The 27,136-nt window shown below is 41.4% G+C and overlaps 1 long non-coding RNA gene across 31 annotated transcripts in view; it reads left to right on the forward strand.

Annotated features, from left to right (window-relative positions):
* LOC103351145 (uncharacterized) overlaps positions 1-27,136 on the forward strand; it is a 271,397-nt gene that overhangs the window by 79,571 nt on the left and 164,690 nt on the right. For 10 of the 31 annotated variants that reach the window (XR_016217520.1, XR_016217528.1, XR_011380839.2 and 7 more), the window contains one exon: positions 19,873-19,970. The exons of 19 other annotated variants lie outside the window; for them this stretch is intronic. This is a non-coding gene — a long non-coding RNA (uncharacterized LOC103351145). Of the gene's footprint in view, positions 1-19,872; positions 21,826-27,136 lie in introns of those variants that run through there. 2 more of the 31 variants (XR_011380835.2, XR_011380843.2) reach the window with 2 other exon arrangements.

Here is a 27,136-nt window from a genome sequence, read left to right on the forward strand (position 1 = left end):
GAGAGGGCATCCTCTCTTAAGAAAAATGAAATCCCCTAGTTAGGAGGCAATTACAAAATCTTGGGTCTGTAGGGGATCTTTAAGAGTGTCTGGTTCAGGTTTCATATATTGCTGATGGAACGTGAACACAGAAAAGGTCACAGAGCTACTCAATGGCAAACCTGGTATTTACATCAAGTCTCCTAACTCTATTTTCAATTCAGCGCCTTTTCTACTTTACTGTACTAGCTGTAAATGATAGATAACATGAAATAGGAACACCAAATAGCCTGGTAGAATTTCTTTAAAATGGCAAGGAGGGCCTACCTGCCTTTAATGCCTTGCTGTAGAGTTGCCTGTTATAGCTTGGGGATGGAGGCTTGGGATAATGATTGAGGACATTCCTAGAAATATTATTATTTCTAGAATTATTTCTTCTTTCATGAACTGTGCTGCAGATACATATAGGGATAGTTCAAAGACATTGATTTTAAATGATCACTTTACCCAAAATCTCCAAAATTTCAATTCTAAAAGAGTTGGCCAAATAAAAAGTTTTTTAAAAAAAATATTTATTTTATTTGAAAGGCAGAATTACAGAGAAAGAGAGAGAGATCTTTCATCTGCTGGTTTATTCCCCAGATGGCCCCAATAGCTAGAGCTGAGCAGATCAGAAAAGTCAGGAACTAGGAGATTCTTCTGGGTCTTCCATGTGAATTCAGGGGCCCAAGTTCTTGGGCCATCTTCTGCTGCTTTCCAAGGTGCATTAGCAGGGAGCTGTATCAGAAGTGGAGCAGTTGGGACTTGAATTGGTGCCCATATGGGATGCTGGCACTGCAAGCGGAGGCTTTACCTGCTCTACCCCAGTGCTGTCCACAATGTTCCTAAAGCTGTATTTATGAAATGCATGAAGTTAGTATTCCTTAAATAAAAGCTTTCTGGGGAAAAAAAAAAAGAAGAAAACAAGCTGAATTTGTGTTTTATTTTACTACAGCTTATATTATGATCCATATATATAGCAATAAGTTTTTTTCTATCAGAAAAAAAAAAAAGAATTCCAATTGCCCCAAACGGTAGATTTAGAAATGTGCCAGGAGATTCCAATTCAATCCCATCAAGGTGGTATGTACCAATGCTGTCTCACTAGTCCAGGTGATCAATTTCAGTTCACAATTGATCATAATGATAGGTCTAAGAGTCAAAGAGATCACATAAACAAGACCAGTGTCTGCTAATACTAACTGATAGAATTAAGAAGGAGAGAACGATCCAACATGGGAAGCATGATACACAGCAGACTCATAGAATGGCAGATGTCCTAAATAGCACTCTGGCCTCAGAATTAGCCCTTAAGGCATTCGGATCTGGGTGAAGATCCCATGAGCGTATTTTATGCATGGAAAGCCAAGACACTCTGGCAAAAAAAAAAAAAAAAAAAAAAAATCTCTGCAAGTGAGATCCCAGGAAAGAACAGGTCATCAAAGAAGGAGGTACCTTTCTCTGAAGGGAGGAGAGAACTTCCACTTTGACTATGACCTTGTCTAAATATGATCAGAGTCGGTGAACTCAAAAGGCTTCCATAGCCTTGGCAACTCATGACAAGAGCCTAGGGTAATTACTGACACCATAAACAAGAGTGTCAATTTGTTAAGTCAATAACAGGAGTGACTGCACTTAGTAGGATCTCTGTCCTTAATGTATTGTACAATGTGAATTAATGCTATAACTAGAACTCAAACAGTATTTTACACTTTGTGTTTCTGTGTGGGTGCAAACTGTTGAAATCTTTACTTAATATATTCTAAATTGATCTTCTGTATATAAAGAGAATTGAAAATGAATCTTGATGCAAATGGAATGGGAGAGGGAGCGGAAGATGGAAGGGTTGTGGGTGGGAGGGAAGTTATAGGGGGGAAAAGGCCATTGTAATCCAAAAGCTATGCTTTGGAAACTTATATTCATTAAATAAAAATTTAAAAAAGATAAAAAAGGAATTCCTTTTTATAATTATCAGGTATAATATATGGGGACTAAAATAGAATCAGCAATACAATCAGGCCAAATGTTTAAGACTACTGGAATTTTCCCACTTAAAGGGACTGAAAGTGCTAACTTTAAGGATAGACAAAGCCAGTACCTGTCTTGCTTAGTTTGATAAGATCATCTTACCATTCTCTCAACTTTAGCAGGGCAAGCCCTTTGTAAAATCCTCTTGTGAACCACAGGTACAGCCCTACCAGGTGACTTGAGGGCTGAGGGCTTCACTACAGGGACAAGTTGAGCCAGTGAGTTCCATGGGGAGCTAGTTAGGTAGGTCAGACTCAGCAGCTGCCCCAGAATTCCATGAGTTAAACACTAGTGCCCCAAATTATGGAAGCCACTTTACTTTCACTTATCATCCATTTCACTTTTTTCATCTTTACCGTGAGTTGAAAAGTTCTGAGATATTGTTAGCCTTCCTATGGGGAATGCTTCTAGTTTTCAGATACTCTTTTCTCTGAAGTTACTGTCTACTGCAAAAATAAAATAAATTAGAAGTGATTCATGTATGCTTTCTATGGCAATTAGATATCCCACTTCCAGCATTTGCTTTCATCCTTTGATTTCAAAACCCAATCATAAAAAAACTAAAAAGACATTGGATTTTATATTTTCAAAGTGTTTCACATGCATTTTTCAAATGACTTTCTAAGAAGTTTATGAACTAGGTAGAGCTGATCTATTTCCCCCTTATTTCAAAAATGAAACAGTATCTCAACAGTTAATTTACTTGTCCAAGATCACACTGTTAGATCATGACAGAGGAGACCTATCTCTCTTGGTTGCTGGTTCAGTTCTTTCCTTAACGTATCTAATGCTAAATGACACAATGGTAAGTGAAAAAGGTTCTGAGATTGATTTGTAACCATGAAAATCAACTTTCTGTTACTCTAAGTGTAAAAAGTGTACCTGGGAGTAGGGATGCTGTAAACCAGCAAGATAATTTGATTTTCAGTCCTAACTCAGTTGTATGTCCTTGGTCATGGTACCAGTACCTATTATCAGTGAGCCTCCATTTTTGTATCTGTAGTACTTTCCTTAATAGTGGTAAATTAAAAATATAGGGGGTCATTGTTTTGGACTAAGCTGTAGTACTAGGTCCCAACAGTAAAGGTTAAAAATCAAAATAGAGTCACTCATGCTAAACTTCTGTATCATCAAGCTGAAAGTAAGCTGTTTACTGAGCTTTCCCAAAAAATCAGAATTAGAGAAATAACAGCCAGCTTTCCCAGTCTAGATTCAATTGCTATGATAATGATCTTTCCTTTAGCTGAATCCTTTCATAAAAATGGAATCTTGAAGAAATCTGATGTTAGTCATTCAGCTTTTTACCTGTTGTTCTCTGTCCCTGCCTTACCAGGAAAGTAGCTTTGAAATAACCAATCCAGGCCCGCACCGTGGCTCAATAGGCTAATCCTCTGCCTGAGGTGCCGGCACACTGGGTTCTAGTCCCGGTCAGGGCGCCGAATTCTGTCCTGGTTGCCCCTCTTCCAGGCCAGCTCTCTGCTATGGCCCGGGAGTGCAGTGGAGGATGACCAGAGTCCTTGGGTCCCTGCACCCGCATGGGAGACCAGGAGAAGCACCTGGCTCCTGCCTTTGGATCAGTGCGATGCGCCGGCCGCAGCGCGCCAGCAGCAGCGGCCATTGGAGGGTGAACCAACGGCGAAGGAAAACCTTTCTCTGTCTTTCTCTCTCACTGTCCACTCTGCCTGTCAAAAAAAAAAAAATAAAAAAATAAAAAAAAAAAAAGAAATAACCAATCCATTCTGGTTTTTGTTTCTGTTTTCTTCAGCCCTTTTCTATCTGTAAAACCAAACTCCTCTGTATAGCTCACTGAAACACTTATTCCAAATTATGGAATGAAGTATTGCTCAATTCCAGAATAAAAAGTTAAAGACACTTAAATAGCTGTAATTTAAAAGATGTATTTGGCCGGCGCCGCGCCTCAATAGGCTAATCCTCCACCTAGCAGCGCTGGCACACTGGGTTCTAGTTCTGGTCGGGCCGCCGGATTCTGTCCCAGTTGCCCCTCTTCCAGGCCAGCTCTCTGCTGTGGCCCGGGAGTGCAGTGGAGGATGGCCCAAGTGCTTGGGCCCTGCACCCCATGGGAGACCAGGAGAAGCACCTGGCTCCTGCCATCGGATCAGCGCGGTGCGCCGGCCACAGCGCACCAGCCTCAGCGGCCGTTGGAGGGTGAACCAACGGCAAAAGGAAGACCTTTTTCTCTGTCTCTCTCTCTCACTATCAACTCTGCCTGTCAAAAAAAAAAAAAAAAAAGACTTATTTATTTATTTGAAAGGCAGAGTTACTGAAAGAGGAAGAGACAGGGAGAGAGATCTTCCATATGCTGGTTCAGTCCCCAAATGGCTGCAATAGCCAAGTATGGGCCAGGCCAAATCCAGGAGCCAGGAACTCCATCCTGGTCACCCACATGACAGGTGTCCAAGCACATGGGCCATCATCCGCTGCTGTCCCAGGCTCATTAGCAGGAAGACTGGATTAAAAGTGGAGCAGCTAAGATTCAAATGGGACCTTTGAGAAGGGATGACAGAATCACAAAAGGTGGCTTAATCCACTACACCACAACATTGGCTTCCATCTGTTGTAATTTTGTTTTTTGACAGTAACTTGTTTAAGGAACATAAACTATTTATATAAAGAGCATGGTATATTTTCTGGCATTATAGTAAATGCTTAGTAAATATCCATAAATACTTTCCAGTATTTGGAGAAAGCATTTAACACAGTTAAGATGACAGGAGGGCTACATCCCATATCAGAGTACCTAGGTTTGATATCTGGCTCCAGCTCCTAAATCCAACTACCTGCTGATACAGATCCTTGGAGGTAATGGTGATGGCTTAAGTAATTGGATTTCTGCCAAGTGTGTGAGAGCCCAGGATTGAGTTCCTGGCTCCTGGCTTTGGCACTGGCCTACCCCTAGCCATTGTAGGCATTTAGGAAATGAACCTGTGAATTGCAGTACTCTTTCCTGTTTCTCTGCCTTTCAAGTAAAAAAGAGGTTTCCCAACATTTTCTCTTTTTTTTCCCCAAAAGCCTTTTATTTAAGTATACAAACTTCATGCATTTCATAAATACAACTTAAGGAACATAGTGATTCTTCCCACCCTACCCACCCTCCCACCCACTCTCCCACACTTCATCTTCCTCCCTCTCATATTCCCATTCTTATTTTTTACTAAAATCTATTTTCAATTAACTTTATATACAGAATATTAACTCTATACTAAGTAAAGAGTTCAACTGTCGCTCCCCCTCTTTGTGGAGGAACGACACAGGACCCTGCGCTGTTCTTTCGTCTGCTCGGCCCTCCCCGGGTTTGCTGCTGGTTCTTCCTGGGTTGGCTACTGTCCCTTCCACCTCCGTGGAAGGGCGGTTCCCCCTGCCACTTTCCCCACTTCCGCGGGGGAGTGGCACACCACTGGCCGGCTCTCGGGGGGCTGCTCAGATGTTCCTCAGGTGTTCCCCTTAGATGTTCCTGGTGCATGTTGTCTCTCTCCTCCTTTATAGTCCTCTTCCACCAATCCCAACTCTGCTGCCCACACACCGAGTACGCTGCTCTCCTCCAATCAGGAGCAGGATCAGATCCTGCAGGTCATCACTCAAGTTGGCGAGAGGCAGCTGCGTAGAAGCTGTTTACTCCTCCCCCAGCGCCATATTGTGGGAGAGCAGATGCATAGAATAAGTCTTAATTCCAGTAACTTAGTCTAGTCCGAGTTGCTCCCCACATTCAACAAATAGTATGAGAAAAAAACACTGTTCCTCAATAGTTTTTTGATTGAACTTTTGATTTCTTCTGTGACCCATTGTTCATTCAGGAGCATGTTGTTCAGTCTCCATGTGTTTGCGTATGTTCTGGAGATTCTTGAGTTGTTGATTTCCAGTTTCATTCCATTGTGGTCACAGAAGATGCATGGTATGATTTCGACTCTTTTGAATTTGCTGAGACTTGCTTTATGGCCTAACCTGTGGTCTATCCTATAGAAAGTTTCATGCACTAGTGAGAAGAATGCGTATTCTGCAACTGTAGGATGAAAAGTTCTATAGATATCTGTTAGGTCTATTTGGTCTCTAGTGTTAATTACCTCTGTTGTTTCCTTGCTGATTTTCTCTCTGGTTGATCTGTCCATTGCTGAAAGTGGGATATTGAAGCCCCCCATTACTACTGTATAGAAGTCTATGTCTTCCTTTAGATCCATTAACATTTCTCTTAAATAGTCAGGTGCCCTGTAACTAGGTGCATATACCTTTATTATAGTCACATCTTCCTGTTGAATTGATCCCTTAATCATTACCTAGTGCCTTTCTTTGTCTTTTTAACAGTTTTTGGTTAATGTCTATTTTGTTTGATGTTAGGATGGCTACACAAGATCTTTCTTGGTTTCTGTTAGCATGCATAATCTTTTTCCATCCTTTCACTTTCATTCTGTGTGTATCTTTGTTGGTGAGATGTGCTTCTTATAGGCAACAAATAAATAAGTCTTGTTTTTTAACCCATTAAGCCAGTCACTATCTTTTAACTGGAGAGTTGAGGCCATTTACATTCAAGGTGACTATTGATAAGTAATGACTTGGCCCTGCCATTTTCCCATAAATGTTCCTATTGTTTACTTTGGATTTCCTTTGTACTTCTACTGGGAGATTTTCTGCCTTTACCTTCTTTCATAGTGATGACCATTTTCTGTGTTTCTGTGTGTAGCACATCCTTAACCATCTTTTGGCTAGACTAGTGGTGACAACGTGATAACTTTCTTTCTTTCTTTCTTTCTTTCTTTCTTTCTTTCTTTCTTTCTTTCTTTCTTTCTTTCTTTCTTTTTTTTTGACAGGCAGAGTTAGACAGTGAGAGAGAGAGAGAGAGAGAGAAAGGTCTTCCTTTCCATTGGTTCAACCCCCAAGTGGCCGCTGCTGCTGGCGCAATGTGGCCAGCGCACTGCGCCGATCCGAAGCCAGGAGCCAAGTGCTTCCTCCTGGTCTCCCATGCGGGTGCAGGGTCCAAGGACCTGGGCCATCCATCCTCCAATGGAAGAGGAGCAACCAGGACAGAATCCAGCACCCCAACGGGGACTAGAACCTGAGGTGCTGGCGCCGCAGGCAGAGGATTAGCCTAGTGAGCCGCGGCGCCTGTAAATGAGAGGTTTGCAGGGTAAAGTATTCTGGGTTGACAGTTTTTTTTCTCTGAAGACCTGGAATATATCTTGTCATTCTTTCCTAACCTGTAGGGTTTCTGATGAGAAGTCAGCTGTGAGTCTAATTGGAGATCCTCCAAAAGTAATCTGGCATTTCTCTCGTGCACATTTTTTTGTACCTGAGAGAGTACAAACCACACATTGATAAAAATTGATAGTCCTTTATTGCTGATGATGAAGAGCAGGCTCATGCCCTAAAGAACTCTTGACCTTGAAGCCAACGCAACAGGGTTTATACAGGCATAAACCACAAGGAGGGGAGGAGGAATACATGGTTGCTCAGGTCGGGGCTGGGGGGAGAATACATGGTTACTAGGGTCAAGCTGACCTAAGGCCTATGCAAAACTAATATCAATTACAATCTTGACAACAGACAAATTACAATCTTAGCATTAATCCAGGTGCAGCCTATCTGTCTTAAGCTTGAATGATAATGCTAGGGAATTTCTATGCTCTGCCAAGTGGGATACAGTATACTGTTATTGTCTGAGTACTGTTATTGTCTGAGTTTTAGATCGTATTTTCAGGCCAGAATCTCACAGTGATGGGTACTTTGTCAAGGTGTTTCTTCATTCCCTCCTTTGTGTGTTGACAATAATCAAATCCTTGATTCAGCCACGTCATCACATTGATCAGGAAGGTTAGTTAGAGTAATACATAATTTGTCTAATGAAATTTAGCTAAGAATGCAGGGGCCTACAATTAGTCCAAGGGGGAGGAGAATATTTTGTAGGACAATCCCTGTAAGATGCTCCACCTGTCTATATAACAGATCGATAGAAGATTGGAAGTGGCTGATGATGGCATATGGGAAATACCTAGCTTACCCCAAACCAAGGCTTCTGTGCTGAGGGCAGCAGTGCCTGCCACACTGAACCCAACTAGGACTGAAACTAACAAGAAGGCAGAGTGATGTTGGTGATAGTTAAGGCCAGGGGAATTAAATTATGTCCATCAGGTCCACTGCAAACATAGACCTGAGGAAGGACGTGTACAGTAATATAAAGGCTGGGGCCTTTCAGTGTCAGCTGGAATGGGAGTGCTAAGAGCTAGTTTTCTCTTCGGTGGACCCAGGCCCTCTGCTACTCGTTTTTGGGTGGAAGATTTGTGACTAGATTGAAGATGTGGTCAGACAGGATGTCACAGTGGGGAGAGGTGGGAGCAGGTCTCAGAGCAAACCTTTCTGTCACAGCTTACAGCCTGTATGCACAAGACATTCTGCTAAAGCCTGAGGGGCCCACAGACACTTAGCCCAACCAGATGGTCTCGCCCCCCACCCCTGTTTTAATCTACACCCAACTATTGTACGGACCCAAGGCATTGATCTCATCTTGGCCACTTCTGCTGACGGGATCATTGTCCTGGGGGCCCCTTAAGGTGTGGAGTGGGGAATGGCTGTCAAAGCAGGGTTCCAACAGGGGGTGACCTCTTGAAGGGGCTGCAGTATCAGCTTGTAGAAACTGCGTCCATCCAAGATTTCATGTGCATGTCCATCTAGAATTTTATTGCTTTAAGTCTAGAAAAAATGAATCTAACAAGCAGATTTAATACACAGGATCTAAAACAAAGGACAGAGTCATTATTAGAGGATCTACTGTAGAGTCAAAATCAAAATGAAGTGAATGTGGCTAAAAGCTAATTGCAAATCTCTTGCTTCTGTACATATTAGCTTTGCTTGCTAATGGCTAAGTGTGTATCTTGTGAAACCATGTGCTAAGGGCTAAGGGTGTATTTTGTGAAACCATGTGCTAAGGGCTAAGGGTGGGTGTATCTTGTGAAGGTATGTGGGCCCAAATTCCCAGGAACTAGGTTGACAGAAATGTGTCCTTCACTGTTATCTTACAACCATTATCTTGGACCTATTATTGGGTTTGTTATTGTTAACTGTCATCTTACACCATATTCTGGGTTTTTTATTGTTCACTGCATACCAGGGGTTTGGTTTGAAATTATGAGCCCTAGTGGACAGAGTACTATGAAAAGCTCTGTAACTTGCTATTGGGGGCCTCACTCTAGTAAAGAGTGTGGATCCCGATTGGTTGCTGGTCCTGATCGGTTGCCTTACCTCTCATTTGCCTCTTATTTTCAATAAACTTCATGTGTGACTGTTGCTGGTTTTTGTAATATTCTATTTTAGCTGATGAGTGGAAACAACACTACAAAAGGTGCTGTCTAAACCAGGAGGGGGATTTTTCATTTAGAGGCAAACAGAAATTGACAGGAGGGGCTTGATAATTTACATAGGGTACTGGAAGAGACATCATACAGGAGGTATGAACCTCCTAAGGGAAGGCACCCTGTTGACTCTCATTTCCTAGCTGGCCTGGGAGCAGAGCTGGCCTGAATAGGAGGTCAGTATAGAATAAGCAGGATCCCTAAAAGCAAATCTAGCCGGCGCCACGGCTCACTAGGCTAATCCTCCACCTTGCGGCGCCGGCACACTGGGTTCCAGTCCCGGTCGGGCCGCCGGATTCTGTCCCGGTTGCCCCTCTTCCAGGCCAGCTCTCTGCTGTGGCCCGGGAGTGCAGTGGAGGATGACCCAAGTGCTTGGGCCCTGCACCCCATGGGAGGCCAAGAGAAGCACCTGGCTCCTGCCATCGGATCAGCGCGGTGCACTGGCCACAGCGCACCAGCCGCGGCGGCCATTGGAGGGTGAACCAATAGCAAAGGAAGACCTTTCTCTCTCTCTGTGTCTCTCTCTCTCACTGTCCACTCTGCCTGTCAAAAAAAAAAAATAAAAAAAAGCAAATGTATAACTCTGCATGCAATGTCATTGACCCTAGGCTGTCCCCCTTATGGTGGTGGTTACTTTGGAAGCTGGGCAGAGTGAAGGGCTTTTCAGCTTAGAGGCAACAAGGTCTGTAGCTCTGACCTAGTAATCTTTGACTCCAGGGCAGTTTCATTTCCATTGACACAGCTCTTGGCTGGCAGAGCTGACAGTGCTCTTCAGAGAATGGCTTCTGTCATGACTGTTTGTCTGTCCAAAACCTTGGCTTTTTACATCAAAAACCAATGTCATTTAGGGCGGACTGGCCTTGTTGGGTCTCCTTGATGGCAGACTACTGTGTGAAGCTGTTATTAATTGTCCTGTCACCTATCCTTTGGTTGCTCCTATTGTCTAGCTCACTCCTCTTTTTCTCAGTCTTTTTTTTTTTAACTTTTATTGAATAAATATAAATTTCCACAGTACAGCTTTTGGATTACAGTGGCTTTTTCCGCCCCCGTAACTTCCCTCCCACCCGCAACCCTTCCATCTCCAGCTCCCTCTCCCATCCCATTCACATCAAGATTCATTTTCAATTCTCTTTATATACAGAAGATCAATTTAGAATATATTAAGTAAAGATTTCGACAGTTTACACCCACACAGAAACACAAAGTGTAAAGTACTGTTTGAGTACTAGTTATAGCATTAATTCACATTGTACAACACATTAAGGACAGAGATCCTACACGGGGAGAAAGTGCACAGTGACTCCTGTTGTTGATTTAACAATTGACACTCTTGTTTATGGCTTTTTCAGTCTTTGTTAAAGTAGACCACAGAGGAGGTCTTTAGGATGTCAGCCAAGTGGGTGGCTCAATCCTATCCCTAATCTTTGATGGCCTGAGCTAGAAATCTGTGGTCACAGGCATGTTTTGATAATGTTCTTCTTGTGAGATAAGACGATGCCCATGAGGAAAGTTATGTCTTTGTAGGTAAGATCAGACATAAAGACCACCTTATCCAAACTGTCGATACATTTCAAAGTAATTAGACTTTGTGTCTCTCCTGCAGTTTGGTTTGAAAAGGGAGGTTTTGCCTGTTTGCTGTGCCCATGGCAAAATAAACCTGGCTGTAAAATTGTATCATAATGTAAGCTTTTATTTAGGCTAGTTATTTGTTTTTCTATATGTGGCCAGGCTATTTGGCCTTTTATATGTGGCCAGGTACTAGTACAGAAAAATGTTAGCTATCCCTTTTAGAAGGTCTGAAGATCAAACTGTAGATCCTGATGGAGAGTTTAGAATAGAATCAGTTTTTCATCTTGAACAGAATACAGGCTTCTCAGATTGCTGACTGTCAATAACTTAATATCAAATTAAAAGTTAGCAAGCAATTTTAACTGTCAAATAACAACTTATGAAAATAGCTATTAAAAGGTCTAATGTATTTTATAATTTTTTTAACACAAGTGAAACTTGTTTGACCAGCAAACCAAGCATAAATATGTCAGCAACTTAAAAAAAGATTTTTTTTGTTTCTCTGTATCAACAAGTTTAAAACATCTGATACAGAGGTTTATTTAGGTCACGTGAACCAAAAATGTATTTTGGGTTAACTTATCAGTTTAAATTTATGAGCAATCTTGTATCCATAAACCAATTAAAACAGAGCTCTTAATAAATTTTTATGTAGACATACAATATGTACATATGTATAACACAATATACATTACAGGATAGAACAACAAAGCAGTTTTAGTATTAGCTTTTAAAAATCACTGGCCGGCGCCACGGCTCACTAGGCTAATCCTCCGCCTGTGGCGCCGGCACCCCGGGTTCTAGTCCCAGTCGGAGCTCCGGATTCTGTTCTGGTTGCTCCTCTTCCAGTCCAGCTCTCTGCTGTGGCCCAGGAGTGCAGTGGAGGATGGCCCAGGTCCTTGGACCCTGCACCCGCATGGGAGACCGGGGGAAGCACCTGGCTCCTGGCTTTGGATCAGCGCGGCCATTGAGGGGGTGAACCAACGGAAAAAGGAAGACCTTTCTCTCTGTCTCTCTCTCACTATCCACTCAAAAAAAAAAATTATTAACTGATTTTTTTAAAAATTACCTATCAATTAGAATTACTTCCTCCTCTTAGTTACCTGAATTAACCATACCTTTTCTCAGTTGGAACCTGTTAAACTTTGTCTTTATCTATTTGCACAGCTGTCCCAAACTACTGAATACAATAAAGGTCAGGAAAAAGAAGTCCTTTGGAACCTAAAAGAGGGCACATTTAAACACAGAACCAACAATGTTTTAATTTTCATGAGCAGTAAATCTGATTTTTAGCATTTAAAGGAAAATACAAAACTGAATGATGAAAGACTTTAAATAGCCATGGTTAAAATTATAAAACTCATTAACCTATAAGAAGCGGCACTTGCTTAATCTACACAGTATTTTAGAAAGCACTGGTAAGATTTTAGAAAACATTTTTCCTTTTTAGGCCTCTGGGTCTTTCTTATTAAGATAACCATTATGACTGATAACACAACAAGATTATTAGACTTTTGTAACTTTTGGACATGTGTATCAATAGCATTTTACATTATCATGACTTAAAATTCAGCACTACTTCACATCTTGACAGTACCTTTTATATAATCCAAATAACCTAATAAGTTTGTGTTTGGAACTTTTGAATGTCTGTCAAAGATACCAAGAAGGCTTAAAATATCAAGTAGAAATAGGATCCCTTAACATCATGACATAATGTAGACCAGATTTGATCAGTGCTACAGAGTGAATACTCAAATGTTTTAGAATGAATGTATATTTAACCAAACCATAACTCTTTTAATAAAAACACAACTGTTTTTAAATAATCAGAACATAAGGAGAAACAGAGAACATAAAGATTACCTCAGTAGGATACAAAATCTGTGTCTCTTTGGTCTGTCACTAAAATGGGAAATAAAAATCTTAAATATAAGTTAGTACATAGAATAATCACATAACTTGGAGCAATTTTAACAGAGTCAGAACTAGGAAAGAGAAGAGAGCTTACTAGAACTGGCTGGAAAACTGACAGAGTCACCAATTAAACAAAAACTATTGAAAGGAGATGCTGCAGTGTTTATTTAATTTACATTCTGTGGTTACTCCTAGATGACTTAAGATGCTAATATTTTACCATACTTTTATCTGAATTAAGGTCAAAATTACATTTACATGGAATTTTACTCTTTTTATAAAACTCTGTAGAAATCAATGACTTAAACCAGAGATTGTAAAATCCATGTTAGGGCTTGATTACCTATTGTAATTTTTTATCCAGATCTGTAAAAAAAAAAAAAAAAAAAACAAAAAACCAAGTCACAAAACAAGTTTGGCAAGTTATAAGGCAATTTTTAAGACAAGAATCATTCTAGATTCAAAAGAGAAATTTTTGAACATACATTGAAAAGGTGTTGACTTGGCCGGTGCTGTGGCTCACTAGGCTAATCCTCCGCCTGCAGCGCTGGCACACTGGGTTCTAGTCCCGGTTGGGGCACTGGATTCTGTCCCGGTTGCTCCTCTTCCATTCCAGCTCTCTGCTGTGGCCCGGGAGTGCAGTGGAGGATGGCCCAGGTCCTTGGGCCCTGCACCCACATGGGAGACCAGGAGGAAGCACCTGGCTCCTGGCTTTGGATTGGTGCAGCAAGCCGGCTGCAACATGCTGGCCGTAGCGGCCACTTGGGGGGTGAACCAACCGAAAAAGGAAGACCTTTCTCTCTCTCTCTCTCTCACTAACTCTGCCTGTAAAAAAGAAAGAAAGAAAAGAAAGAAAAGAAAGAAAAGAAAGAAAGAAAAAGAAAAGAAAGAAAGAAAAAGAAAAGAAAGAAAAGAAAGAAAGAAAAAGAAAAGAAAGAAAGAAAGAGTGTTGGCTTAGACTGAACAGAGCCCATATTCAATGGAAGGGATGGAGAGACTCCGGAGATAAGGGAATAAAGGAGACAGACAGGCAGGACAAGGGAAAGAATTTACCTCTGGGAACTATGGATGCAGACAGTGCATCCAAAAGTGGCCATGAAACAGGAACAGAAACCAGTTATATCCAGGAAAGGTTAATAAGCCTTTATTTAACCAGACCAGAGTCTCCCGTCCTAATGTTTCAACTAGGAAACAGAGACAAGAATAACAGTAACGACAAATAGCACAATGACAGAAAAAAAAATTATATCCAGGATGACATTTCTTTAATCAGACCAATATCCCATTTCCTAAAGCCATCATGCTCAATCAGAAGGGGTCTTGTGTTGGTGTCTTGTCAGACATCCAAACACCCAGGAGGTGCCACCAGAAAAAATAGGAGTTGACTTACCAGAGGACCTAAGGCCAATTGGTCCATGAAGAGGTCCCAGATTGGTGAATCAGGACATGGGGCCCTGGAACATCATCAAGGGACACCTCCCCTATGGCCAGGATCAGAGATCTTCCTGAGGGTGGCCTCCGAATCTCGCTGGTGACTCCAAAATGTTGTACCCCAGCAAGTGCAAACAGAGGAGCACCGCACATTGATAAAATTTGATGGTCCTTTATTGCCGACAGTGGAGAGGGGGCTCGTGCCCTAAAGAACTGTTGGCTCCAAAGTTCAAAGCAACCGGGTTTATAAAGGAGGGGAGGGGGAATACATGGTTGCTAGGATCAGGGTGGGGAGGGATATATGGTTATATGGTTACTAGGGTCAAGTTTACCTAACACCTATGTGAAACTACTATCAATTACAATCTTGACAACAGACAAATTACAATCTTAACATTAATCCAAGAGCAGCCTATCTGTTTTAAGCTTGAGCAGTCCTACAATCTGTGCTCTGCCAAGTGGGATGCAGTATACTGTAACTGTGTGAATACTGTTATTGTCTGAGTTTTAGATCATAATTTCAGACCAGACTCTCACAATAGGGTTACTTCAATTTTAGAATCTTTCCTTAATGTTTTACAGTGGAGAGTTTGACTACAATGTGTCATGGTGAGGACTCCTTCTGGTTATGTCTATTATGAGTTCTATGTGCTTCCTGTACTTGGATGTCCCTTTCTTTCTCCAAATTAGGGACATTTTCTGTAATTATTTCATTAAAAAAGCTATCTAATCCCTTCTCTCTTTCCACACCTCCAGAAACTCCTAAGACCCATATGTTGGGTCATTTGATAGTATCCCAAAAATCTCCAACATTTTCTTTAAAAGATTTATTTATTTATTTGAAAGGCAGAGTTACAGGGAGGTAGAGGCAGAGAGAGGCAGAGAGAGAGAGAGAGAGAGAGAGAGAGAGATGAGAGAGAGAGAAGTCTTCCATTCGCTGGTTGACTCCCCAGGTGGCCACAATGACCAGAACTGTGCCAATCCAAGGGCAGGAGCCAGTAGCTTCTTCCAGATCTCCCACATGGGTGCAGGGGCCCAAGGACTTGGACCATATTCCACTGCTTTCCCAGCCATAGCAGAGAGCTGGATCTGAAGTGGAGCAGCTGGGACTGGAACTGACACCCATATGGGATGCTGGCACTTCAGGCCAGGGCTTTAACATGCTGTGCCACAGCGCCAGCCCCCATAGTAATTATTTTTAAAACTTGAATCAAGTTATGTTACTTTCCTAACACTATTTTTAGTGTTAGTGTATTTTACTTTCCCAACACTGTTTTTGAGTTTTCTAATTTCTTCTTTTTTCCTTCTTTTCTTTTTTTTGGGGGGCGGGGGTCTGACTGTAAAATTTCTGGAGATGTGTTTTCATTCTTTTAAACTTTCATTTAATAAATATAAATTTCAAAAGTACAACTTTTGGATTATAGCAGTTTTTCCCCCCATAATCACTCTCCCATCTGCAAACCACCCCATCTCCTACTCCCTCTCCCATCCCGTTCTTCCTTGAGATTCATTTTTAATTATCTTTATATACAGAAGATCAACTTAGTATATACTAAGTAAAGATTTCAACAGATTGCACCCACACAGAAGTATAAAGTACTCTTTGAAGACTATTTTTAACATTAATTCTCATAGTACAACACATTAAGGACAGAGATCCTACATGGGGAGTAAGTGCACAGTGATTCCTGTTGATTTAACAATTGACACTCTTATTTATGATGTCAGTAATCACCCGAGGCTCTTGTCATGAGCTGCCAAGGCTATGGAAGCCTCTTGAGTTCACAAACTCTGACCTTATTTAGACAAGGCCATAATCAAAATGGAAGTTCTCTCCTCCTTTCAGAGAAAGGTACCTCCTTCTTTGATAGCCCATTCTTTCCACTGGGATCTCACAGAGATCTTTCATTTTGGTCATTTTTTGCCATGGTTCTTGGCTTTCCATGCCTGTGAAACTCTCATGGGCTTTTTAGCCAGATCTGAATGCCTTAAGGGCTGATTCTGAGGCCAGAGTGCTGTTTAGGGCATTTGCCATTCTATGAGTGTGCTGTGTATCCCACTTCCCATGTTGGATTGTTCTTGTTTTTTAATTCTATCAATTATTATTGGCAGACACTGGTCTTGTTTATGTGATCCTTTTGACACTTAATCCTGTCTTTATGATCAATTATGAACTTAAATTGATCACTTTAACTAGTGAGATGGCGTTAGTAATTGCCAATTTAATGGAATTTGGAGTCCCATGGCATGTTGCTAACTCTACCATTAGGGGTAAGTCCAAGTGAGCATGTGCCAAACTGTACATCTCCTCCCTCTCTTATACCCACTCTTATTTTTTTTTAATTTTTTTTTTGACAGGCAGAGTGGACAGTGAGAGAGAGAGACAGAGAGAAAGGTCTTCCTTTTGCCGTTGGTTCACCCTCCGATGGCCGCTGCGGCCAGCGTGCTGCGGCCGGCGCACCGCGCTGATCCGATGGCAGGAGCCAGGTGCTTCTCCTGGTCTCCCATGGGGTGCAGGGCCCAAGTTCTTGGGCCAACCTCCACTGCACTCCCTGGCCATAGCAGAGAGCTGACCTGGAAGAGGAGCAACCGGGACAGAATCCGGCGCCCCGACCAGGACCAGAATCCGGTGTGCCGGCACCGCAAGGCGGAGGATTAGCCTAGTGAGCCGCGGCGCCGGCCAACCCACTCTTATTTTTAACAGGGATCAATTTTCAGTTAAATCAGAGATGTGTTTTCTAACTCAGATATTCTTTCTTCTGGCTCACCAAGTAGTTAAAGGCTTTCCACCACATTTTTATTTCATCTATTGAATTCTTTATCTCCAATATTTCATTTTGATTTCTCTTTAAAATCTGAATTTCCTAGGAGAAATTTTATTTTCTGTCATGTATGGATTTCTTTAATTCATGGAATTGCTTCTGATTTTTTTTAAAGATTAACTTACTTCTTTGAAAGGCAGAATTACAGAGAGGCAGAGAGAGAGAGAGGTCTTCCATGCGATGATTCACTCCCCAATTGGCTGCAACAGCCAGAGCTGCACCGACCTGAAGCCAGGAGCTTCTTCCTGGTCTCCCACATGGATGCAAGGACCCAAGGACTTGGGCCATCTACTGCTTTCCTAGGCCATAGCAGAGGGCTGGATTGGAAGTGGAGCAGCGGGTACTCAAATGGGCACCCATATGGGATGCCAGTGCTGCAGACCGGGGTTTTAACACACTGTGCCACAGCGCCTGCCCCTCTATTTTTTTTTTAACTATCTTCCTCTAGACCAGAGCAGTAAGCTCCCTCCCTGTTCTGCCATCTTGGTCTCTCCCCCAACATTTTCTAGTCTCTCTTTAGAAGCATATCTTGTCATAAGCTTATATTCTGTTAAGAAAAATTATGAGACTCTGAATTGGGCAATGGGTGTCCTATCTAGCTCAATCATTTTGGTTACTTCTGCTATATAGGTGAGGAGATAGTTGGGGATCAAAAAAGAGTTGGAAGAAAATCCAACATCCTCTCACTCAGTGTTGTCTCTAAAATTCCTTCCATGTCTGGCAACCTGAAATTGTTATTGTAGCAAGACTACTACCTAGAACTGGTTGCTGTATCCCCAAAATGACTGATAGCCTATTATAATAAAATTACCATGGCTGCTCCTCCCCCTCCATCATGCACTTAGCACTATGCCACTTCTAAGACTTCCTAAAAAGGGCAGAAAATATAAGTAGTCATTCAATTCCTGGAAGTCTGGCCGTTAATGAGAAATTCTGACCAAAGCAATACCCACTATACCTCTAGATTTCATAAAGAAGGAATGATCCTGAACTTCATAGGTTGCAGAGAGTCATTATTATATCCTTTTTTAAAAAGTTATCCTTTTGGGGGCCAGCACTACGGCATAACAGGTAAAGCCCTGCCTGCAGCACTGGCATCCCATATGGTTTGAGTCCCAGCTGTTCCACTTCTGATCCAGCTCTCTGCTATGGCCTGGGAAAGCAGTGTAAGATGGCCAAAGTCCTTGGGCCACTGCACCCACTTTGGAGACCCGGAAGAAGCTTCTGGCTCCTGGCTTCGGATCAGCCCAGCTCTGGCCTTTGTGGCCATGTGGGGAGTGGACCAACAGATGGAAGACCTCTCTCTCTCTCTGTCTCTACCACTCCTGTGACTCTGTAATTCAAATAAATAAAAATAATTCTTCAAAAAAATGAAAATAGATAGAGGAGCTGGCATTATGGCATAACAGGTTAAATGACTGCCTGAATGCCAGCATCCCATATGGGTGCAGGTTCAAGTCCCAGCTGTTCCACTTCCAATCCAGCTCTTTGCCAGTGCACCTAGGAAAAACATCGGAAGATGGCCAAATCCTTGGGCCCCTGCACCTACAATGGGAGACCTGGATGAAACTCCTGACTCCTGGCTTCCACGTGGAAGCCATTGTGGCCATTTGGGGGAGTAAACCAGCAGATGAAAGATCTCTCTCTTTCTCTCTCTCTCTCTCTCTTTCTCTCTCTCTCTCTCTACCTCTGCCTCTCTTTGTGTGTGTAGACCTGCCTTTCAAATAAATCTTTAAAAAATAAAAATAAAGTAAATAGGACATGGGAGGGAGGAGTCAGAGAATGCTACCAAGAAGAGGTGATGTATGTTGATGGCACATTGAAAGGCATGGGGTGGTGCTGGACACACAAGTGGGGTTTAGACTATGACATCTGTAGAGCTAAAAGAAAAAGTAGACAGATAAACCCTGGAGGTAAACTAGATCAGCAGCACAAACTAGATTTGTTGCTGAGGAAGAGATATGGCCAAGATGATACCTGGGATTCTGCCTTGAGTAGCTATAAGAATTGGTGGTATCATTTACCAACATAAAGAAAGCTGAGGGAGGACAGGTATTTAAGGGGTGGAAGGTGGAAATCAAAAGTTTAGTAGGATGGGCAAAGTTCAGGAGGCCAGTGAGACAGTAAGGTGGAGAAAGAGACTAGGCAGTTTAAAAATGCACATATCCATTTAGAGTTGAGGGCTTAGGTTGAGTTGGTTGCCATCAGCCTCAGAAGGACTGGATGAGATCACCCAAGGAGAGAGTAAAGAAAGGGAAGAGTAAGGCACCTAAGTCGACCAAGTCATGAGGAACTTTAGTATCACAGTTTGAAGTCTACAAAGTAAACTGAGGAGTAGCCAGCCAGAAAGGTATGTGGAAATCCAGGAAAGCATCCTGTCACAGAATGTTAAGACAAAACAATTTTCAAGAAAGAAGTTGTCTAGAGTTTAAGTAAGATGAGAGATAAAGAATAGATCATTATTTTTTGGAAACACTAAGTTTTTCCATAAAGATAGAACCAATAAGAAATATCTACATTGATATCTATTTTTCTGTACCTGTATATATTTATAGATAAGCAGTATCTGTCATTATATGATCTGCATCTTTATTTATGGATAAAAAGAGAGATCTATATCTTTTATCTTCATCTATACCTGCTTTCTGATAGGCTGGAAACCCAGAGAAGGGTTGCAGTTTGAGTCCAAAGGTGGTCTTGCTGGTAGAATTACTTTTTTTTTTTTTTTTCAGGAAAGTCAGTCTTTAAGATCTTCAACCAATTGGATGAAGCCCACTCACATTATGGAGAGTAGTCTGCTTAACTCAAAGTCTGCTTACTGATTTGAATGGTAATTTCATCTAAAAAAAAAAAAAAACCTTCACACAATATTTAGAATAATTCTGACAAAGCGGCAGAATAATATTTGACCAAACCATAGACTCACTGAGCTGATACATACAATTAACCACTACACTTGGTAAGGTTAACAAGGGCCTTTCTGTTTATAGGGGAGGCAAAAGGCAGTTTGTTACAAATTGAAGAACTAAAGGGAATTGGACCCATGGTTCTCTGACTTGGCTGAATTTGAGAACACCTAGGAAGTCTCTAAAAATCTCAGTATCTGGGCAGATTCTCCATTATGGGGAATCTCCATAGGTGGGTCTTAGGCATCAGTACTTTTTGAAATTCCTCAGGTGATTCCAATGTGCCCAGCTTAAGGACCTACAGTAATGTAGATCTGTGCTTCTTAAGTTTCCTAGTAGGTTTGAGGTGGGGATTGAGACATGCATTTCTAACAACTGGAGTGCCAGGTAATGCCAATGCTGCTGGCCCATAGACTATATTTTGAGGTGTGAGGGACCAGACTGTGAAATAGAGCAGCAACTAGAGGAGTCTATGGAATCAAAAGAATTCTCAATGGGCAATGTAGAAACATACAAGTGGTCTTCAAAAAATTCCATGGAAAATGGAATGAAACTGTACATGAGTTTTAACATTTTTTATACCAAAATAAACTTATCTTTAATTCCTTTTACCCATGAGCATTTTGAAATACCTGCTATTTGAATAGTGATGGAAATACTCCAGGGAAGAGAAAAAGAGGTTATTTATTTTGAAAGTCAGATACAGAAAGAGGGAAAGACAGAAAGAGTTCTTCCATCCACTTGTTCACTCCCCAAATGGCTGCAATGGCCAGAGCTGGGCTGATCCAAAGCCAGGAGTCAGGAGCTTCATCTGGGTCTTCCACATGGGTGCAGGGACCCAAAGACTTGGGCCATCTTCTACTGCTTTCCCAGGCCATTAGCAGGGAGCTCGATTGGAAGTGGAGCAGCTAGGACTTGAACCAGGCACCCTTATGGGATGCAAGTGCCACAGGCGGAGGCTTAACCTACTATGCCACTGCACCCCATGAGTCAGATCTTGAGTCCAGGGATTCAGTACCATCTTGGTAGACAAAGGACACGCTTGATGAGGAAGAAGCATATGTGTAGGTTCAAAGGAAGAGGAATGTGAGAACATCGCCTGCCAGGGAACTGTAGGTGATTTAGCATGGTAAAAGACCCATATGTTGGGTGATTTGATAGTATCCCATAAAACTCCAACACTGCCTTTTTTTTTGTAAAGATTTATTTATTTATTTGAAAGACAGAGTTACACAGAGGCAGAGGCAGAGAGAGAAAGGTCTTCCATCCACTGGTTCACTCCCCAGTTGGCTACAACAGCTGGAACTGAACTGATCCAAAGTCAGGAATCAGGAGCGTCTTCCATGTCTCTGTCTCTACCTCTCTCTGTAACTCTTTGAAATAAATAAAATAAATCTTGAAAGAAAGAAAGAACTTGCCATACAGCTGCATCAGGGTTGGGGTGACAGGCTCCTGTTTTAGAACCTCTGAAGTTTGCTTTATCTTAAACTGAGGGTTTAACCTCACAAGAAAGTTCTTGCTCAAAGACCAACCGTTGAAGGTGGTTTAGTCATTTCTGATCAATATGAGAGTGTACTAATTATCACCAATTCTACATAATTTTTTTAGTAAACACAAGAGGAGGGAACAATTCCCAATCCATTTTATGAGGCCAGTATTACCTCGATACCAAAACCAGATAAAGACAATGAAAAAAGAAAACTTTAGACCAGTATCTTTCATGAACTTTGCCAAAAAAATCCTCAAAACTAAACATTATTTGAAGATAATTTTATCATCCATTAAAAATTATAAAGAAGCTACAAAAAAAAAAAACCCTATGACTAATAAATGGGCCCATTAAGGTCAAAGAATACAAAAGTAACATGTAAAAATCAGCTCTAATTATGAATTATTACTAATTATGCACATAATATAACCAAGATTTAAAATGGTACCATTTCTAGTTTCTCTAAGAAAAATTAAATTTTTACATAATATTTAACAAAGCAATTTCTTGATCTGCAAATTACAAAATGTTGATGCAAGGAATCAGAGAAGACTAAGATAAACAGAGAGACATGCCATTTTCGTGGTTTGGGAAAGTCAACATAGCAAAGTTGTCAATTCTCCCCAAACTGATCTGTAAGTGTAATATAATTCCTATCAAAATCTCAACACAATTTTATGTGGACATAGGCAGGCTTGTTCTAAAACTTACACAGAAAGATAAAGCTCAAAGCATAGCTAAAACAATCTTAACATAAAATAGTGTGGGATGAATTACTTTAATAGTGTTAATGTTTACTATATAACTATATTCATAGATAAAGTATACTATTGGTGAAGGGATGGATGCACAGATTAATTAAAGAGAATAGAAAATCTGCAGATAGACACATACAAATATGCTAAATTAATTTTTGACAAAGAGGCTAAAGCAAATCAATCGAGAAAGAGTAGATTTTCATTAAATGGTGCTGTAGTACTGGACATCCATATGCAAAAAAATAGGGCTCAACTCAAGTCTCATACTTTATGTAAAAAAATTAACTAAAATATATGAAAAATAATATGAAACATGTATAGTCTATTGTGTATTAATTATACTCACTTTTTTTTAGATTTTAAAAAAACTTTATTTGAAAGCCAGAGTTACAGGGTTGGTGGGGAGGGAGGAGATACTGAGAGAGAGAGAGAGAGAGAGAGAGAGAGAGAGAAAGAGAGAGAGAGAATCTTCCATCCTTTGGTTCACTCCCCAAATGGCCATAGCCAGGAGCCTGGAACTCCATCCTGGCAGGGACCCAATCACTTGGGCCATCTTTTGGTGCATCCCCAGGCTCATTAATGGGGATCTGGATTGGAAGTGGAGCTGATAGCACTCAAACTGGTACTCTGATAAAGGATGCTGTTGCCTAGGCGGCAGCTTAACCCACTTAACCCGCTGCACATCTCTTCTTTCTGAATATAGTTCCTAACCTTTAGAATCTTCAAGCTTCTTGCACTTCTCCCCTTCAGAATTTTAAGTTGAGATTTTATAAAGGCTCAGCTGTAGAGGCCCATAACTCTGAAATACATGAAAACAGTTTTCCATTGCTATAAATAAAAATCTGAAACCTGTCACACTTGGTTAAAATCACCCACATTAGGAGCCACGGACAGAAAGGGAAGAGGCAAAAACAAAACATCTGTTGCTTTATATAGAAACCAAGCACATGCCAGAAAAACAAGTTACCAGTTTTCAGGCACATGGAGATTTGAGCTAGGGATTACCATGTTAAGTCCTGGTTAGTGTCTGCAATACTCAGTACCAACTGGAGCAGAAGAAAAGAGTGAGAGCTTTTTTCTCTGCCTCTGTTGATACCAACTACCCAGAGCATGAAAGGTCTGCACCCCAGAGTCAGTTCCTTAATTCAAAGACTTACTGGAGGGGAAGCAGAGCCCATCTAATGCCTACTGGTTATTATCATTGGTCCAGTTCTCAATTCAGCGATTCCTAGAAATCCAGAAGCAGGCACCTTTGATAATCAAGGCAGCTCCAAGGCAGCTACTTAGGATCATTTGAGGATGCTCCAGACTTACCCATCCAAAAATGGCTCTGCTTTGCATTGTGTATCTACCTGTCACAGTGCCTGAAATGGCCAACACTATATGGGCAACTCTCCCATTGAGGTATGGATTCATGCATTGTAAGGCAACTGTGTATGTATCTGGTCACAGTCATCTAGTCCAGCACAACATATGAGTACTTCTGGAAATATTCAAAACAAAAACCTAGCATGTATGTGAAGCAGGGGACAAGGAGAATTAGAAGGACAGCACACTGAGGACCCAAGTGGCAAGGGAAGGAAGCGCTGTATCTCCAATGGGCAGCTGGAAAACAGTAAGAGGATGCAGATATCAGAGCCAGAAATATGTCAAAGAATGCGTTCCACCTCGGCCACTCTACCTAAGGACATTCTTGTTGACAACTCAAGGGCTTAGAATTGCTACCCAACCTACAAGTCTGTGTGTGCTTGTAACTTCTTTTCAGGGGGAATTCATTCAGCCAAAATTTGTTGTTGTCTATTCTATAGCAGTCACCACTCCAAGGACCAAGGATATAGCAATTAAGAAAACAAGGGAACGGGGGAATCCATTTTCATGGTGCTTAACAGCCTAGTGGGAGGAGATAGGCAATGAATAAAATGAGTAAGGATGTTTAATAAGATATGATAAGATAAAAAGTACTTTGGAGAGAAATTAAGTATATAGAAAATGGAATAGGTTGCTATTTTATTTACTTTAAAGATTTATTGGGGCTGGTGCTGTGGTTCAGTGGATTAAAGCTCTGGCCTGAAGCGCCGGCATCTCATATGGGCGCCGGTTGGAGTCTCAGATGTTCCTCTTCCAATCCAGCTCTCTGCTATGGCCTGGGATAGCAGTAGAAGATGGCCCAAGTCCTTGGGCCCTTGCACCCACGTGGGAGACCCGGAAGAAGCTCCTGGCTCCTGGCTTCAGATCAACGCAGCTCCAGCCATTGCGGCCATCAGGGCAGTGAACCAGCAGATGGAAGACCTCTCTCTCTGTCTCTACCTCTCTCTGTAACTCTGTCTTTCAAATAAATAACATAAATCTTTTTTAAAAAAGATTTATGTTATTTATTTATTTGAAATCAGGTTGACAGAGAGGGAGACACGCAGAGAGAAAAAGAGATAGATGTTGAGATAGAGATAGAGTTAGATCTTCTATCCTCTGGTTCACTCCCCAAATTTCCACAATAGCAAGGTCTGGGCCAAACTGAAGCCAGGAGCCAGGAGCTCCATGCTGGTCTCCCAAATGGGTAGCAGGGGCCCAAGAACTTGGGTCATCTTCAACTGCCTTCCCAGACAACAGAGATGAGTGTATTTCTACAAGAGCAAGAAAATGAAAATATCCAAGGGCTGAAACGTGAGCATGCAATATATAAACATTTCTCAGGGAATAGGAGAGAGCCAAAGGCTTTTCAAACCAAATAGATACTCCTGCCAGACAGAGATTGTACTGGAATACACTGATGGGGATGGGGGAAGCAAAACATAAAGAAAGCAGGGGCCAAATTGTGATTTGGATTATGAAAACGCAATGAGAAGGGCAAGGAAGACCAAAATACAATATCCCCCCAAATACGAGAAAAGTAAAGAAAAAAGGGTCATAACAAACTTAAACAGAGAAATGAGGGTAATAAAACACCGTGAAGTGAAACTTCTCGTGTTAGTTTTTGTAGAGTGTTTTCCAAGTACCAGGAGTCAGGAGGAAAATGGTTTACCAGCGTTGAATTTCTTTCTCAATGTCCCCTTAAGTCAACAGCAAATCACACGTTTACTCGAAAAGCATTCACTAGCAAGAGGGACTTGCACTACCATGTCTGGCTAAGGTAAAGTTGCCTCACCTACAGTATATGGCCACTTGAGAACTAAGGAACACTGGGGTTCTGTGGAAAAAGAAGAATGTGGGGGTGATGGTTGGATAGGGATTATAAAAGCACCCATAGGTTTGGTGAAATTTAGACTAGTCATTGAAGAATAAATCAGATGGGCCTTTCCATTGGGATGGAATACCCCAAATTAAGGCACAAAGATAGTAATGTGTTGAGTGTGTTTCTGTTTGGTGCTATTAGAGGATAGTTCTGTGTGCATACCACTGGGTAATATTGGATGATGTGCAAGGATATGGCCTCAGATCATAAAAGGCCTTGAGTGTAGGACAGTAGAATTTAGACATTATTTAGTAAAGTAGGTTTAAACCTAATGATTACATGTGACTATATTGTTAAAAGTTTTGATTCTGGTTCTTTCTCCTTGCATTCTGATGCTGAACTTTAAGAGGATCAGAAATAGTATCCCTCCCATCCTCCTTGAGTTTGGAAACAATTGAGATGTAGCTGCAGGAGTCAGCCCAATGGAAATAAAAGTGTCACCTGCGTTTCTGCTGCAAGGTTAGTTGGACCTAGAGAACATGCAGCAGTCATGGATTTCCTAATATGCACTCCTATATGAAGTTTTGCTCCCAGTCAGACATGCAGTGCCAGGAATACAGATCTTCCCTCTGGAAGCCAGGAGCAGCAAAATAAGACCTGTGCTCTCTGTGGAATAGCAGATCTCCAAAGAGGAAGAAGGAGGGGGCAGAGACATGTACCTTCAGCTTCTTCCAAGCTTACCAATCATTTAAACTACCCTCCTTCTGTAGAGGGGAGAGGGAAGATTTGATGGAGCAGGAAGCTGTGGCCATCTCTACTTAGTACACGAAAGTAGGGAAAAGAAATTCCCCTGCATGCACCTACATCTGCTTTTTAATAAAACCCAATGAACTCTTTCCTTAGGATCCCAGCATGTCCACTGTTTTTTCAGTAGACTTGACCAAGACTTGGTTATTGTAATTAATCCCAAAACACACTGTTGCTATGGTTCCTCTTCCCACATCTGTCTCTAGGGTAGATATTATGTCTCTTCTTCAGGAACTTGATATTGCTTTTAGCCTGAAACATAAATTCTGTTTTATAAGTCTGAACATTATTTGATATGGCTTTGAAATTATACCTTTCCAATTAAACAATTTGACAAGTGAAAGCACTTAGCTGAACAGTTGTATTGCCCATAAAGCTTCATTGCCTCTGGCCCTGTCCTCCATGCCTGCTTCTCTTTTTTTGGTCCTTGGCCCTCTTATGCCCCTGTGCAATGGCTTTCCTACATCATTTTATGGATCAAACTGTTCTGTTTTTGAAAACTTTGCTTTTCAGCATAGCATTACTTTCTTATCAGCCTCTCAACAATGGAACAGGAAATCTGACCTGGAGGCACTTTCAGTGTCATCTTCTATCTTAAATCTTGAAACATCAAGCTATCAGACTATAGAGCTGCTTCAGAGGCTGCTGTGTGAGACAGGTTCTGACTGTTTTTGCCCACTTACTCCATTACACTGTTATTATTGAATCATAAAATTAGAATCTACCAACTTTTGGTATACTACTTAAAAACAATTAATCTATGAGAAGATTGACACCAAAGATGTTCTTTCAATCAGCTTTTCTTCTTTTGTAGCATCTAAATTATCTCACATTTACTTTCTTTTGCATTTCTTTATTTTCAGTCCC

This window comes from Oryctolagus cuniculus, chromosome 12, assembly GCF_051225735.1.
Source record: "Oryctolagus cuniculus isolate XC-2025 breed Fujian yellow rabbit chromosome 12, ASM5122573v1, whole genome shotgun sequence".
NCBI lineage: Eukaryota > Metazoa > Chordata > Mammalia > Lagomorpha > Leporidae > Oryctolagus > Oryctolagus cuniculus.